Source organism: Suricata suricatta, chromosome 12 (assembly GCF_006229205.1).
Source record: "Suricata suricatta isolate VVHF042 chromosome 12, meerkat_22Aug2017_6uvM2_HiC, whole genome shotgun sequence".
NCBI lineage: Eukaryota > Metazoa > Chordata > Mammalia > Carnivora > Herpestidae > Suricata > Suricata suricatta.
Window position 1 is genome coordinate 78,741,824 of NC_043711.1, and position 14,414 is coordinate 78,756,237.

The window sequence follows — 14,414 nt, forward strand, 5'->3', positions numbered from 1 at the left end:
TGTTTATTCGTTTTTGAGAGATAGACAGAGACAGAGTGTGAGAAGGGGAAGGGCAGAGAGGTAGACATACAGGATCTGAAGCAAGTTCCAGGCTCTGAGCTGTCCTCACAGGGCCCGACACAAGGCTCAAACTCATGAACCACAAGATCACGACCTGAGCTGAAGTTGGACACCTAACTGACTGAGTGTCCCAGGCGCCCCGAAAAATAGTAGTTCTTATCACCACCTCCAGCTCCCACACAGGCCGCTCTTTGAAAGGTTTCTTCACCGAACAAACAGGAAGCTAGTTCTGTTTACGTCAGAATCGTCTGTAAACCCGTGATTCTCAAACTCAGATGAGCATCAGAGTGGATTAGGATGGTGTGAAAAAAATGAGTTGGCCCCAGCAGGTCCCGGGTGGGCCTGGGAATATGCTTTTTAGTAAGTTCCCTGTATCCCATTCTGATGCAGGTGGTCCAAGGCCAGACGCAGACCCAATGCTCTGGGGGAGGAGTGGTGCAAAAAGAGGGCTTTGCATGGAAAAACGACTCCAGGGATCAGCTCCTGCCCCCGCAGGAAGGTCTGGGATGTGGGAGAGCCACCAAGGAGCTGCCTCCGGAGACAGGAGGCCTGGGCTCTGATCCTGACTTCCCTCTTCTGGGCAGGTGGCATTTCCTCTGTGCGCCCCGTTCCCCTCTCCAAGAAGTGGAGATCCATAAGCTCCCACTCCCTTCCTGGGAGGGTGGGATGAGGCTCCATTCAGAGACGCCCCTGAGAGCAAGACAGAGCGAGCACTCGGCGGGTAGGGGCGGCTGTTACCTTCGCCCCGCAGCCGTTTGTCTTCGGAGGCCTGCTCTCCCTGAGTATTTTATTTTCTGGTGATGGATTCCAGCTCATGTTCGGGGCCTGCACCTGCATACAAATGCCACGAGCATCGGCGGCTCCGGGATCTGTCCTCGCCTGCTCTCTGCCAAGCACCAGGCTGTGAGTTCCCAGCACGCCCGGAAGTCCCAGGGCCTCTCATGAGGCTGGGACCACCGTGCCCCGTGGCAGCCGGAAGCAGCCAGACTGCCGGCCCCTTTGAGAGTGGGGTGTCCCTGTGAGAGAGCGCCGGCTGGGAGGTCCTGGGGGCTCGGGAGCTGCCGGGACAATCGGTCGCTGTTTGGGGGAGTGAGGTTGGCAGGGCCTTGCCCCTCGGCACTGAGCCCCTGCCAAGGCCCTGCCGAGCCCCTGCCAAGCCTGGGCCTGCTTTCCCACTGCCTGCCAGTTCTAGGGCACTTGCGGAGGGGGCCAGAGGGACTTGCTGCCCCAGCTCCGGAGCCTTAGCTGCGGTGCAGGCAGGTCTGCAGAGGACACACATGGCCTGAGCCAAGCCGTCTGCCGGGTCAGCGCGAATTGCCCAGAATCAGCCCGCCCAGATACCTCCCAGTGCCGCCTGGGGTCTGCGAGGGCCACAGGGATGCGAAGGCCTGTGTGCTTGGGTGGCCCTGGTCACGGGCTTTCATTGGAGGAACAACAGCCAACACAACAAAGGCTCAGAGAGCCCCGTGTGGCCTGCGTTCCCCTGCGGGGAGACGGGGGTGAAGCTGGTGACAGACAGAGTGGGGCAGGAAAGTAAGGAGCCCAAGAGGACATAAGGTCATGGTGCAGGGCTTTTTTTTTTTTTTTTCACTAAAAAAGAAAAAGGAAGTAGAGCGGACACAGGAAGTTACATGAATTTCAGGCATGCAACACCGTGGTCCGACAAGTCGATATGCTAGGCTGTGCTCACTGCAAGCGCAGCGGCCATCTGTCACCCCACGACCCTATCACAACACCCCTGACTGTATTCCCTGTGCTGTCTTTTTTCTTTTCTTTTCTTTTTTTTAATTTTTAACATTTCTCTTTGAGAGACAGAGTCAGAGCATGAGCGGGGGAGGGGCAGAGAGAGAGGGAGACACAGAATCTGAAGACAGGCTCCAGGCTGAGAGCTGTCCGCGAACAGCCCAAGGCGGGGCTTGAACCCACGAACCATGAGATCATGACCTGAGTTAAAGTCTAATGCTCAAAGAAGCCACCTAGGCGCCCCTCCCTGTGCTGTAGTTCCTACTGAAGGGGCCCCAGGTGCTGGTCCCTCCATCATACCACCCAGCCGATGGGGAAAATGAGCTCGGATATATTGGGCAGCTTGCTTTAGGCCACACAGCTGGAGAACAGAGGCACCTGGCCGGTCACTCGCTCCTTGTGACATCAGCGCTCCTTCTTACCGAGTTACTAAGATCCTGATGGTGAAGTACACTTGGCACATCTGGGTTCTGGCCGGCCAGGGTGGTATCCCTGCAGTGTCCCCCATGAGCCAGTGGGCTTTTCTGGGCCTTGGTTTGCTCCTCTGTACCCTGGGGTAACTCTGTGTATGAGAGAGGCTGGCAGGAGGTGGGCGAGGTCAGGATACTGCAGTGATGGGAAAACATTGACCCCGCCCCCTCTAGGCCGCCAAAGCCCAGGTCCTGACACCTTGGAGGGGCCTTCCCCGGGCATGTGTGTTCAGGAGGAAGCATCCCTCCCCCAGATGCTAGTCTGCAAGCCTGGGGGGCTGAAACAGGCTTCCAGAAGGGTGGGGCTCCGAGGCAGGGGGGCTGTAAAACCTTGCACAAATGGTAGATATCAGTGCCCCCCTCTGGTCCCCTCCCAGGACTCTGTCTCTGCTCTTCCTCTGTGCATCCATCATGCCTGTAATTACTTGTTTAGCATCTGTTTGCTTCTCTGGGCTGCGTGTTCTCATTCTCGGCTGGCCTTGTTCATGGCTGGGTCCCCGGCACCAAGCAGCCTGCCTGGGGCGTAATAAATGTTTGTTGGGGAAACAAACAAACAGACGCCTGGCTGGCTGAATGAACGCACGGGTGCTCTGCGGAGCGGCAGGAGTCCGTGTCTCCCCCCAAGGACCGGTTTGAACACAGGCTCTGCAGCCACATACTTCTTTTGTGATCTTGGGCAAGTCACAGTGTTCACTGAAAAACTGGATGGGGGGTGGGGAGGGCTGGGTGCAAAGGATCCCAGAGGGCTCTGGACGAACATGTGGAAACAGTTCCAAGGAGAGGGAATGACGTGAGCAAAGGCAAGGGAGCATGATAGCCCACGGCTTATTCCAGGGCCAGCCAGATGTCCCGGGGACCGGGGATGTGTGTGGGAAGGTGCCATGTGTGCAGGCGCGCTGTGTATCCTGGTGCGGGTGAGTGTGTGAGCCACGAGGGCACAGACTAAAGCCCTTACCCGACACCCTGCAGAGGTGGGGGCCAGGCAGCTCCCACCCTCTCCTAGGGAGGGACCAAGTCGAGGTGGGCTGTGCTGTGGGGCAGGGGGACAGGGCAGGCCTCTTAGGAGAGACTTTCAAGCCAGTGAAGGTCGGGCTGATGAGCCCAGACGTGGATGTGGAGGCCCGAGGAGCCCAGGGAACCCTGGGCATCTTTGTTTTCTTCTCGAGGAAGAAAATGCATCATCAGAGAAGTTCCCTGGTTGTTGGCCCTCTAGGGCACCGGGCATTTTGCAGATGGAGTCATCACCCAGACCTCACGCTCACTTCTTCCTCACAGAAGAACCACAGTGAGCATTTCTCAACTGGGGCTGGGGGGGGAGGGAGTGGCGTCTGGGCAGCTTAGCTCAGTGGCTGGTGTGTGTGTGTGTGTGTGTGTGTTTGTGTGTGTGTGTGTGTGTGTGTGTGTGTGTGTGTGTGTGTTCTTTCCAGGGCAGCTTGGAGGGGACCCCATGCCTCTGCAAGGGGGAATTCTACCATGGAAATCGTTTGGTGGCCCCCGGGTGCCACAGGGTCGCACAGCAAGCTGGCACTAGAATATTTTGAGCTCTCGGTAATGAAAGCAAACGGCAATTTGGCGTGTCTTCAGGCTTGAAAGCCGCAGCACGGGCGTTCAGTCATTGGCAGCCCTGATTACCCGCCGCTAATGGGGGCTGCATTCCCAGGCCGGGGAGGGAGAGAGGGCTCAGAGAGGTTAAGTGACTTGGCCAGCGTCACACGGCTGCTAATGGGAGGGCAAGGTCCGAGGTGCAGAGTTGGGCCTCTCCCCCTCCCCCAAGGCCAGGCTCCTCCCCAGAATGGATCTCTCTCTGAGCTGTTCCTAAGCGCTGGTTTCCATAGCAGCGGGGCCAACTCCTGCACAGTGGATTCCGCATCTTCCCTGGGCTTGGCTGCCGTGGAGGTCGAGGGTGGGAGACGTTCTGTCTGGGGGGCCATCCGGGTGGGAGAGGTGAGCCTTTGGGAGGTCACAGGGCCCCCAGCCCTTACAGAAGGGCCACTCTTTTTTCTTTCTTTTTTTTTTTTTCAGTTCTTCCATTTTAGCTCTGGGAGGTGGGTTCGCTTCTAGGTAGAGGGTGGGAGAGAGGAGAGAGAAAGAAATATGAAAACACCAGAAACAGAGACTGAGAAAGAGACAAAAGAAATCATACAGAAACCAAGACAGAGAGAAATGGAGAAGTGTGCATGTTTTCCAGACAAACCACTTCATTTCATCTTTACCCCCGGGGAGGTGGGATCTCCTTGCTCCCATTTTACAGATGGGGAAACTGAGGGCAAATGTGGGGCTGCTCAACATATAGGTTAAGAGCCAGCCTATCTCCCCTGGGTGGTGGCAAGGAGGGTGCTGGGTAAAACGCAGGTTCTCTGACCTGGCCCTGGGCCCATGGAATCAGAATCGCTGGAGCGGGGCCAGGAATCTGCACTTAGGAATTCCCCAGGAAGAATTTCTAGAGAATAAAGTTTGAGGGTGTCGACTGTCAGGATCGCCATGTTGCGCCCCACCTCAGCTTATGCTGCACAGACCTGCAGAGCCAGGATTTAGGACCCAGGAGGGTGCGAGAAAGAGAGGAAAGTGACAAAGAGAAGCATTTCAAAGCAAGACAGATATGCCAGAGAAGGGGCAGAGAGGGAAATAGGTGGAGAGAGACAGAGAGAGACACACTGCCTGCCTGCGGAGAAGAGTGTGGAACTTCGGGCAGGAGAGATCTGGCAGGGCCAGGGTGAGCTTTGTTAATGACAGACCACCTCCCTTCAGCCCCTCGCTAGAGTCTGAAGATGAGACCACACGGATCCTATTGCTTGCATTTTCTGGATGAGGAAACTGAGGCATGAGGAACAAAGGAGCAGAGCCAGGCTTGAGCCCCAGTGCCCAGCTTTGGGAGGGGTGCTGGCTCTCACCAGCTGGCAGGCTGCCTCTTAAACAGACAGCTTCTGGTGAGAGTGGCAGCTAGGTATAGAGTGGAGTCCACACCCTGGAGAGGACCCGCAGGGCCCCAGGCCGGAGTCTGGGTCTGGCCAGGAGTCCCAGAGGCCTGGGAGGCCCGGGCCATATGTGTGGGCTGGTGGCCTGTCTGTGCTCCCTCCCCCGCACCTGGCAGGCAGAGAAGGGGCTCGGACCTGGACCCAGAGCTTGGCCCTACTGCTGGCTTCCTGTGTGGCCCTGGGCAAGCTGCTTGGCCTCTCTGTGCCTCAGTTCTCTTACCCGAGAACTGGGGATGCTGAGGAGACCCGTCTCGAGGGTTACCGTGAGGCCTCATCTGCCGTGGACAGCGGTGCCTAGAAGAGACCTACGCCAGCGAGTGCTCAGTAAGAGTCAGCTGTCAGCAGGTACCCAGAAGTGCAGGGTCCTGTAGAAGGCCCCCACAAGTGGTATGTTTCTTAGGGTCTTTCTTTGCTCCCAGCTGGGGCAAGGGAAAGGGAGAGGCTCCCAGTCCAGGGTAGACCTACCACAGAATCACCGACGGGGCAGGAATAACGACCCGTTCCCCGCAGACCCAGCTGGTACAGGCCTCCAGCCCCAGTACTGGGGAGCACTCAGCCTATGACTCAACAGAGCTCACACCCCATCTGCTCCCAGATGCAGCCGTGGCTCTGATGGGTCAACCGTGTCCACCAGGTCCCTCCTCCAAGTATCCTCTGGGCACCTGAGTGAGGACTCAGGGGAGGCACAGGAGCCCCAGGGATGTCCCCTTCACCCTGCTGGGAGGCGTGAGTCCTCCCATTTTATGGAGGAGGAGACAGGCTCAGAGAAGTAAAGTGACTCGCCCTGGCCACAAGGTAAACCACAAAAAGTGGGACACACATTGGTTGCATCCAATGAGCATTCCCTGAGCCCCTGCTCTGTCCCAGGCATTGGGGACACACGTGAGCCGGTAGCGACGTGCACCTGTCTCCCTGGCTGGGGCCAAGCAGCGGAGGAAGGAAGTCCTCCCCAAGTGAGGTGAGGGCAGCCGAGGCAGTAGCTGAGGCTCCCCCAGCATGCCAGGCACACTCCCCACGGCATTCACACAGCGATGCATTACCCCTGCCCACAGGGGCTGACACCCCTTGGTAAGGAGGAGCCAACCTTGGTCCAGCACCTGTTCAGAAATGTGGACAGTCTTGGGTTGAGTGGCAAGTCGGGGGATGGTTAAGAGCGAGCCATGTGGCCTCTGTGCAGTAGGGGGTGGGCGGCGTGGGTTTCTGGACAAAGCAGACCAGCTGAAAGCTTGGGTGTCCGTCCACCCTGGGCTCGCACTAGGCTCCATTCTATGCGGTTGGGTCTCAGGGACTCCACCCACCATGTGAGTGTGAGTCTGCCATCCCTGCTCCATTTTCTGGATGAAGAACACTGAGGCACAGGGATGCTAAGTAGGGAGGCTTTGAACATGGTACATGGGCACTGAGATCCGTTGCTGGCTCCTGCTTCCTGGTTCTCTGGGAGGGGAAGGATGCGGGCAGGTGAGGAGGCGGGACCCAGGCGAGAGTGGAGGACAGGTAGGAGTCATGACAGAGGACTGGCTGGAGGGGCTGGGGCCGTGGAGTGCTGGCACCGGGCTTGCTGGGCGGGGCCCAGCGGGGCTGCAGGGCCTGTGAGCCTCCAAGTATTGTCCTGTGGGCTGGTGACAGCTGCAGCCTCATCTTGTCACCCAGGTTACGCTCTGTTAGTAAAATGCAAGTGAGGTCACGCCCTCCTCCGCTCAGAAGGTCCCGGGGCTCCCCTTGTGTGCAGAGAAAAGTCAGAGTCCTTCTGGTGGCCTGGGGAGCCCTGGCCCTGGTGACCCTGCTGATGCTCTGACCTCACCCCCTCTCCCCCCGCCAGTCTCTGCTTGCTCATGAGGTTCTAGAACATGCCTGCCTGCAAGACTCTTCCCCGAGGTGGCTCTGTGGCCCCCTCACTTTGCCAAACTCTTTTTGGGAGAGGCTTTCCCTGGCCACCCTCTCCCCACACCATGCCCCTCCCCGTTTCTTGGTTTGATTATTACTTTCCACGGCGCCTATGATCATCCCACACATCATGTATTTTACTTACTTGTTTAGTGCGGGCCAGCCCTGTGATAACATAGGTTCCATCAGGATCCGGATGTTGTCTGCCTTGTTCACTGCCATGTCCCCAGAGTCTGCAACGATGCCTGGCACATAGTAGGGGCTCAATAAAAGCAATTGTTGAATGACTGTAAATAGCAGCAAGAATTCCATTCTATCATCATCATCCCTCTGCAAGTCATTTGTTTTCTATGAGGAAACAGACTCAGAGAAGGCAAGGAAGTTACTGGAGGGCACACAGCAAGTAAGGGGCTGTGGTGGGTACCCAGCTGCCCTGCAGGAAGGAAGGGCTTACTCACCAGCTGAGGGGATACAGTAAGTGGAGTCTCAGAGATCACAAAGGTCCCAACATGCAACCTAGTGCAACCATAGGGATAAGGGGCAGCAGAGCTTTTGACTGGTCCCTGCTACCACAAGAGGGAAAAACAAGACATTCACACTACCTGCCACCCCCGGAGAGACCAAGCGCCACACCGTGTCATGACTCACACCTCCTTTAATGTTCCCAAGAACCTCCAGTATGGTTACTATTTTTATTATCCCACTTTAGAGATGAGAACACTGAGGCTCAGATAAACTAAGGAGTCCAAAGTCTCAGAGCTAGTGAGTAGCCAGAGCCAGGATTTGAACCCAGGCATTCTGGCTCCAGAGCTAAAGCTATCATCAACTGCACTGTGCTGTTGGGACACACCGTGCCCATGCCCAGCCCAGGCGTGCAGTTTGGACCTTAGCCCAGGAGGCGTGGCAAGATCCTTGGAGCCGGTGCCGGACGAGTAGGACTGGGTGCAAGGAGCTAACATTTCCCGAGATGAGATCTGAAACCGCTCAGGGAGGCATACCAGGCAGCCCACATGCCCCTCTGTCCCTAGGCAAAGGTGACAAGTCTGCCCTGGGGCTGCTCGCACAGCCAAAGCCTTCAGAAGGTTGTTCCCTAAAGCATCTCCTCACCCCAACCTCAGCCTAAACCGCCTGGGACTGGGGCTCCCTCAGAAAAGCGTTGACCCCCTCCCCTGTGGGGCCCTGCCTCCCGCATGAACTCGGGGGCCAGCCAAGAGACCAGAGAGAACTGTCTGGAATGTGTGGGGCTGGACCGCCCCGGTTAACTGCTGCTCTCCCTCTGAGAGCCTTCCCCAGCCCAAGTGTGTCTGTCTTCAGCTCCTTTTCACTCTGTGGGTATTTCCTGAGGAACTGCTATGTGCCACGTGGTGTCACAGTCAAAACCTCACTTGAGCCTCACACAATTCTGTGCATGGCACCGTTTTGCAAAGCCAGCTAATCAATATTTACCAAGCACTGCCTGTATGCCTGGTACCAAACTAGTCACTGGGACACAGCATAGGAAGAAGACAGACCAAGGACCTGGCTCTTGGAGTGGGGAGGGGGGTGGGGCGGAGGGGCTCAGGGTTCCATCAGGTAAGACAGATGGAAAAGGAGGCCATTGAGGCCATAGTAGGATAAAGAGAAATGCAGTGGGGTTGTGCAAGCACAGAACGGGAGCTCAATAAATATCTTTGGTGGACAGAGAGCTCCAAGACCCCCACGGGCTCACAGCCTTCGGGTATGAACTCCAAAGTGCCACCCTATTGGAGTGCTCAGGGCAGGCTAGCAGCTGTAACAAACAACCCCAAAAGTTCAGTGGCTCAACCCAATAATGTGTGTCTCTCACGCATGCTCTAGTCCTATGTGGGTCAACTTGTCATGGTCATTCGGACACCCCACCTTCCACCCAGTGGCTCTGAAGTATCTTTGAGGGTTGTAATTTCTTGTTGGGTCTTCTGTGTCCACAGAGGGAAAGGGTAGGACATGGCGGACTGTGTAAGAGTTTTCATGGGCATGCTTGGGAGGGGCTCCTGGCTAAGTCACCTGGTCTGTCTGGGATCCGGGAAAGTAACACGCAGTGATAGAGGGCAGGGTCAGGGCCCCGGAACTCCTCCAGGTACTTCAGTGGGGGTGCTGGGGAAGGGGGCACAGATTTGATTTTCGTCCAGTAGCTGTCCACTCCAGGAAGCTGGGCTCCTAGGATTCCTTCAGTCTCACTAGACAGACACCTGACTGGCACTCACTCAAGAAAGAAAGGGGTTGCACTGGTTCTGGTCTAGGAAAGCAGTTTCAGGAATGGCTGGAAAGAGGGATTCAACAAAGTTATCTTTTCTGCTTGGCTTTATCCTACAAGTGGGCTCTCCACACGTGGTAGGGAAGAGGGCTACCAGTAGGTAGACCAAGACTCGTGTGCCCCTAGATCACCAATCTGGCCGGACAGAGGGTTTCTTTCTCCTGCATGTCTATGTCCACACATGAGTCCCAGCAAATCACTTTGGTCCTCCATGACGCCCAGGACCACCCTTGTTTGAGTGCTCTTAATGGGAGCTCTGCAAAACCGACATGATGTGAAGCAGGGACCATTTTCCCAACAAGGGATTCAGACAGACAATACCATCAGGTCCTCCACGGGGACCTTAAGAGACTTTCCTGTGAGCGCTGAGCGTATCACAGGGTCCCCATGTCACACTGAATAGGAAACTTGAGAAAAATCAGCAGCTACTATCTTCATGAAAAGCCAGTTTCTAGGCGCTGAGCGTAGACCTGGTGATTTTATGGTGTCAACGCAACTTGTCTTTCTCCCCCACTCAATTTCAGAAACAGTCGAGAGGCTGAGGAGCCTAGGCAAGCAGACCAGATGTCAGCTTAGAGAAAGGCCATCTAGAGAAGGTGGCATGGGCACATGGGTGTGGAACTTATCCACCGCACTGGACAGTTTGGCCTCTCCAGTCGCAGGTTGGTGGACGGGCAAACTGCGTCCTCAGACCCGAGAGGCAGAGCCCGTCTTCACAGACAGACTGACAGGGAGCCCAGCTCTTTCTCCCAACTCGTGGTCCTTCAGTTCAGCTGCTCCAATGGCTGCCCTCCCCGCTGCGAACAGTGCGCTGCCCTGGGGGGCCAGGCCAGGCCCTGGGATTCTAAACAGGGGGCCTCCTGCTTCCCCAGAAAGCAGACAAAATTCATGAGGGGTAGAGAAGTCAGAGAAAGAAGCATATTTGTTTTCCTTTCTTTTTAGAAAAATGACAATTTAAATAATACAATCCGCTGTGAAATTTTAAAGGAAAGAGAGAAAAAAAAAACACAGAAAAGAATTGTAGAAACGCAAGCCACCTTCAACTCCCGCATCTAGTGTTAAGTATCGTTACATGTTGGTGTATATCCCTCGGGCCTTTGTGAGTGTGTGTGTTTAAACAAAATTAGAATCAAGCTTTATGCATAATTTTCTCTCTTGCTTTCTTTAACATTCTATATAAAGCACTTCAGCATGTCCGCGAGGCTGCATTCTACACCAGGGCGGGGGCAGGAGCTGAGCGTGCATTTGATGGCCACTGCGTCCCCGGGGACCCGACATGCGGGCCACGCTCAGAAAACACTGCCCCCGGAACCACAATAATAACAGGTCAGATGTATTAGATGACTTCTGGGCACCACGAGGCCACCTCTAATTACATCCTCACAACGAGCGTGTGCAGTGACACTTCTATAAACCATGTCGAATTTCAGAGTGGGGGAAACTGAGGCCAGGAGAGGTGACGTCACTGGCCCAAGGTGACGCCTCCGTGCTACATCTCGGCATGAACACTTCCTCGCACATGCGTTCTCCCAGTTGACGCATTTGCTTGCCGCATTCCACATTCCGTCAGGGACGGAGGGGGTAGCTCTGCTTTGCGGTTCCGGAAGGAAGGGCTAGTTTACCCCGTTTGGGCCCTGAGGGCTGCTACGGGGCCTCCTGGCCAGGATCCAAGCAGTCTCCCCTTAGCCAGCCTTAACCTGCCTGGATCCGGACCGCCTTGGGTCCATCCTTAACTGGAGCGCATTGCCCAGAGCCCCTGTCCCAGGCTGCACCAGCCCGTGCATCTGCCCATCCCCCCGATGTCAGGCTCCATTATGCCCATTTCTTATCTTTCAGAGCTTGACTTGGGTGGATGCTGTTGATGCCGCATCCGTATCTCTTTGGCCTTTCTTTCCTATTTCAGGGCATTCTGGCCCTGCCTCCGGCTGCCTGCACATGGGTCTGTGTAGGGACTTTCTCTGACCACTAGAGCGGCTCTGCTCCTACACCTGAATGGCAGCTCCCATGTGCCAGGGAACCGATGCTTCCTGGGAGAACTCTCAGCCAATTAATACAGAAATTGGCATTTAAATACTCCAGGTCCCTTGCCATAAGGGGACACAGCCCCAAAGCACACTGGACACTGGCTCCAGGGACTCTGGGCAGCACTCAGCTCTGGTTGCTTCATACTAAATGCTCACTGGCTTCCTCTTTTTCCTTCTCACCTCCCCATCCGCAATCACTGCTTCTGGGGATTGCCTCCCACATGCATTTGAACCCTTGGCTGAGGGTCTGCTCCTCAAGGAACCCAAACTAACATTTCTACCCTCCTTTCTTCCCTAGAGCCATTCAGCCCACTACCCATCACCACATTCGGGCTGTCTCCACTCTGTCCCCTCCGATCCGTTCCCCACACTTGTCCCCAGAGTCGCCTTCCAACATATGTTTTGTTCACCCCCACTACTTCGCTGATTTCTCCTGGCCTCCAAGTGCAAGTCCTCAGCGCAGTGATCCAGGCTCTGATTATACCACACCGGTGTCTCTGGCGTCCCAGTGAGGACTACCCTCGTCCTGTATGTGGGCTCCACCAACCTGTCTCTGCCCTTGCACTTGCTATTCCACCTACCCGGCATGCCCTTTCCTATCTTAGGCACTCAGGAAACTTCTACTCATCAGCAAGACTTGTCTCAGAAGTCACCACCTCTCTGAAACCTTCCCAGACCACCCTAGATATTGAACTCTCTTCCTTCTTTTGTGCCCCATTTGTACATCATTCACCCCTTTTATCCAAGACTTGCCTTACCTTATTGCAAGGGTCTGATTGTATGTCTGTCTTCCTCACAGGACTTTGGACTCCTTGAAGGCAGGCTCAGTCCTCCTCAGCTCATTCGCCCCAACGCCCAGCACTGTCCTGGGGACAAATTAGGCTTCCAATGAATGCCAGTGTCCCTTGCTACCCAAATTCTTGCTCCTATCGACTCAAAATTTGGGAACCAAATCCATTAGATAGCATGGCATCCCTCACGATTCTGAACCCACTGTCCAACATCTTGCAATCTGAACTCAGCAGTGGCGTGGATCTGAGGGTGCAGGAGATACTTGCCTATGAGTGAATGAATGAATGAATGAGTGAATGAATGAATTACTTCATGAATAAAAGATTTTGAAGCTGAGAATGTTCATCCTCTGGGCACAGACCTGCATGAAGTTGGTAAAGAGGAGGGAAGGAGGGAACATGGAGACACCAAGCCTGAGCCAAGAAAGTTGTTTTGCTTTGGAATATATTATTTTTGCAGGTTGCTATAGTTACCGCTGTGAAATTAAAAATTAAAACCTTGTGAAAGAGAGAGGGTTGACTGAGATGAGGCAGTTCCTTGACAGGCTGAGTTATTTATCTTTTCCCCATGTAACATCTGGTTATGTGCTTGCAAATTTATTTTTAATTCAGGGCTCTAAAAAGGATTTCGCGGTGGTGCGAGGTGCCCGGATGATCAGCTCAGGAGGGGAAGGTGAAAGGGGTGGTATCCCAGGTGACCGGTGACCCAGAGGTCACCTGGAACCTTCCTACCACTCCTGACACAACCTCCGGGAGCCAGGGGCAGGCTCCAAGGCGGTCCGGACCCCCGGTCCATCAAAAGGCCTTGTAACCATGGTTCCCAGATGCAGAGCCAGGCTGGGGGCTGCTCGCTCCGGTGTCCTGTGGTTCTCTGAACTCAGGGACAAATGTGGCCGGGAGTGGAGGGGCAATTTGAGGTTCTCAGTCTCCAGATTGTCCCCAAACCTGTGTGATCCCCTGTGTATCCCAGGATCTTCCTGAGCCCTTCATGGGACGTCCGGAAAGGCAGTGAGTGGTTTTGCAAAGACGGCCCCGGCTGGAGTTAGGACGCTGTCCTTGCTGGTTCTGTGACCTTGGGAAAGCCCCTTCCCTCTCTGTCCCCGGTTCTCCCAGTTCTTCAGAGAGGGGTTGGAGTCTGAGAGGACCGCTTAAGGCTCTCTTCTAGGAGCCTGGGTGAGTCCAGGGAGCCACCGGCTTCATCATGGCCTATATCTGGGTTTCTGCCTGACCACCTGTGGTGGCCGGCTGGGAAATCAGGGCGGGCCACCCCATGGGGCTCAGATGTCACCTCCGCAGAAAAAGCTTTCCCCGCCAGCCCGCTCAGAATGGCCCCCCCACCTCACCCTCTTGTAACACCCACACCTGCGGGCATGCCGTACTTTAGGCCTGTCTGTCGCCTGTCTTCCCTTTGAGGATATAAACCCCGTGAAGGCCCTGTCTTGGTCACAGCGGAGCTTGGCACTGGAGGCCTTACTGAATATTTGTCCAATAAGTAAATGGATGGAAGAGTGAGTGAGTGAAGAAAACAGTTACTGGTCCCTGCTAGATGCCAGACTAGGTTAGGACAAGTTCGGATACTTGGGGGCAGAGGGGAAATGAATTCACAGGGTAGGAAATTGGAGGGTCAAAGGCAACTTCGAAGGAGGAAATAAATTCCCTCAAAACAGTTGGCACTCGTGCCTGTGTATGTGTGCGCGCGGGTACGGGTGTGTGCGGGGCACACATGCTGTGGTGAAAATGATCACAGAGGGTGGGTAATAGAAAATAGTTGGATACGTAAAGTCTACGTTCTCTTATAATAACAAAAGTAATACCGACCAAGTGTTGAGGCCTTATTGCTATGGACCACAGTGCTATCCAGGCAGTCCCACTCCAAGCTTTACAAAAGCCCCGCTTGTCTGTTATTTTCACTGCTGTATCCCCAGGGCCTGGTGCATGTGAGGGGCCCATGCCCATTCATGGGATGAATGAATCTCCATCTTATATTCCAGGTACCTGATCAGACAGGGTAAGTGACTCCTCTAAGGACACACCGCTAGCCTATGGCGGAGCCGAGATTTAAGCCAGGTCTGTTTGGTTCTGTCCATGTTGAGAAAGAAGACCTTGCTATCTGGTGGCTTCTTGGACCACGGAGTCACTCATCGCCCCAAGGACCCGCCCCCCCTTACCCTTCCTCTGCTTAGCTGCGAGTCTGA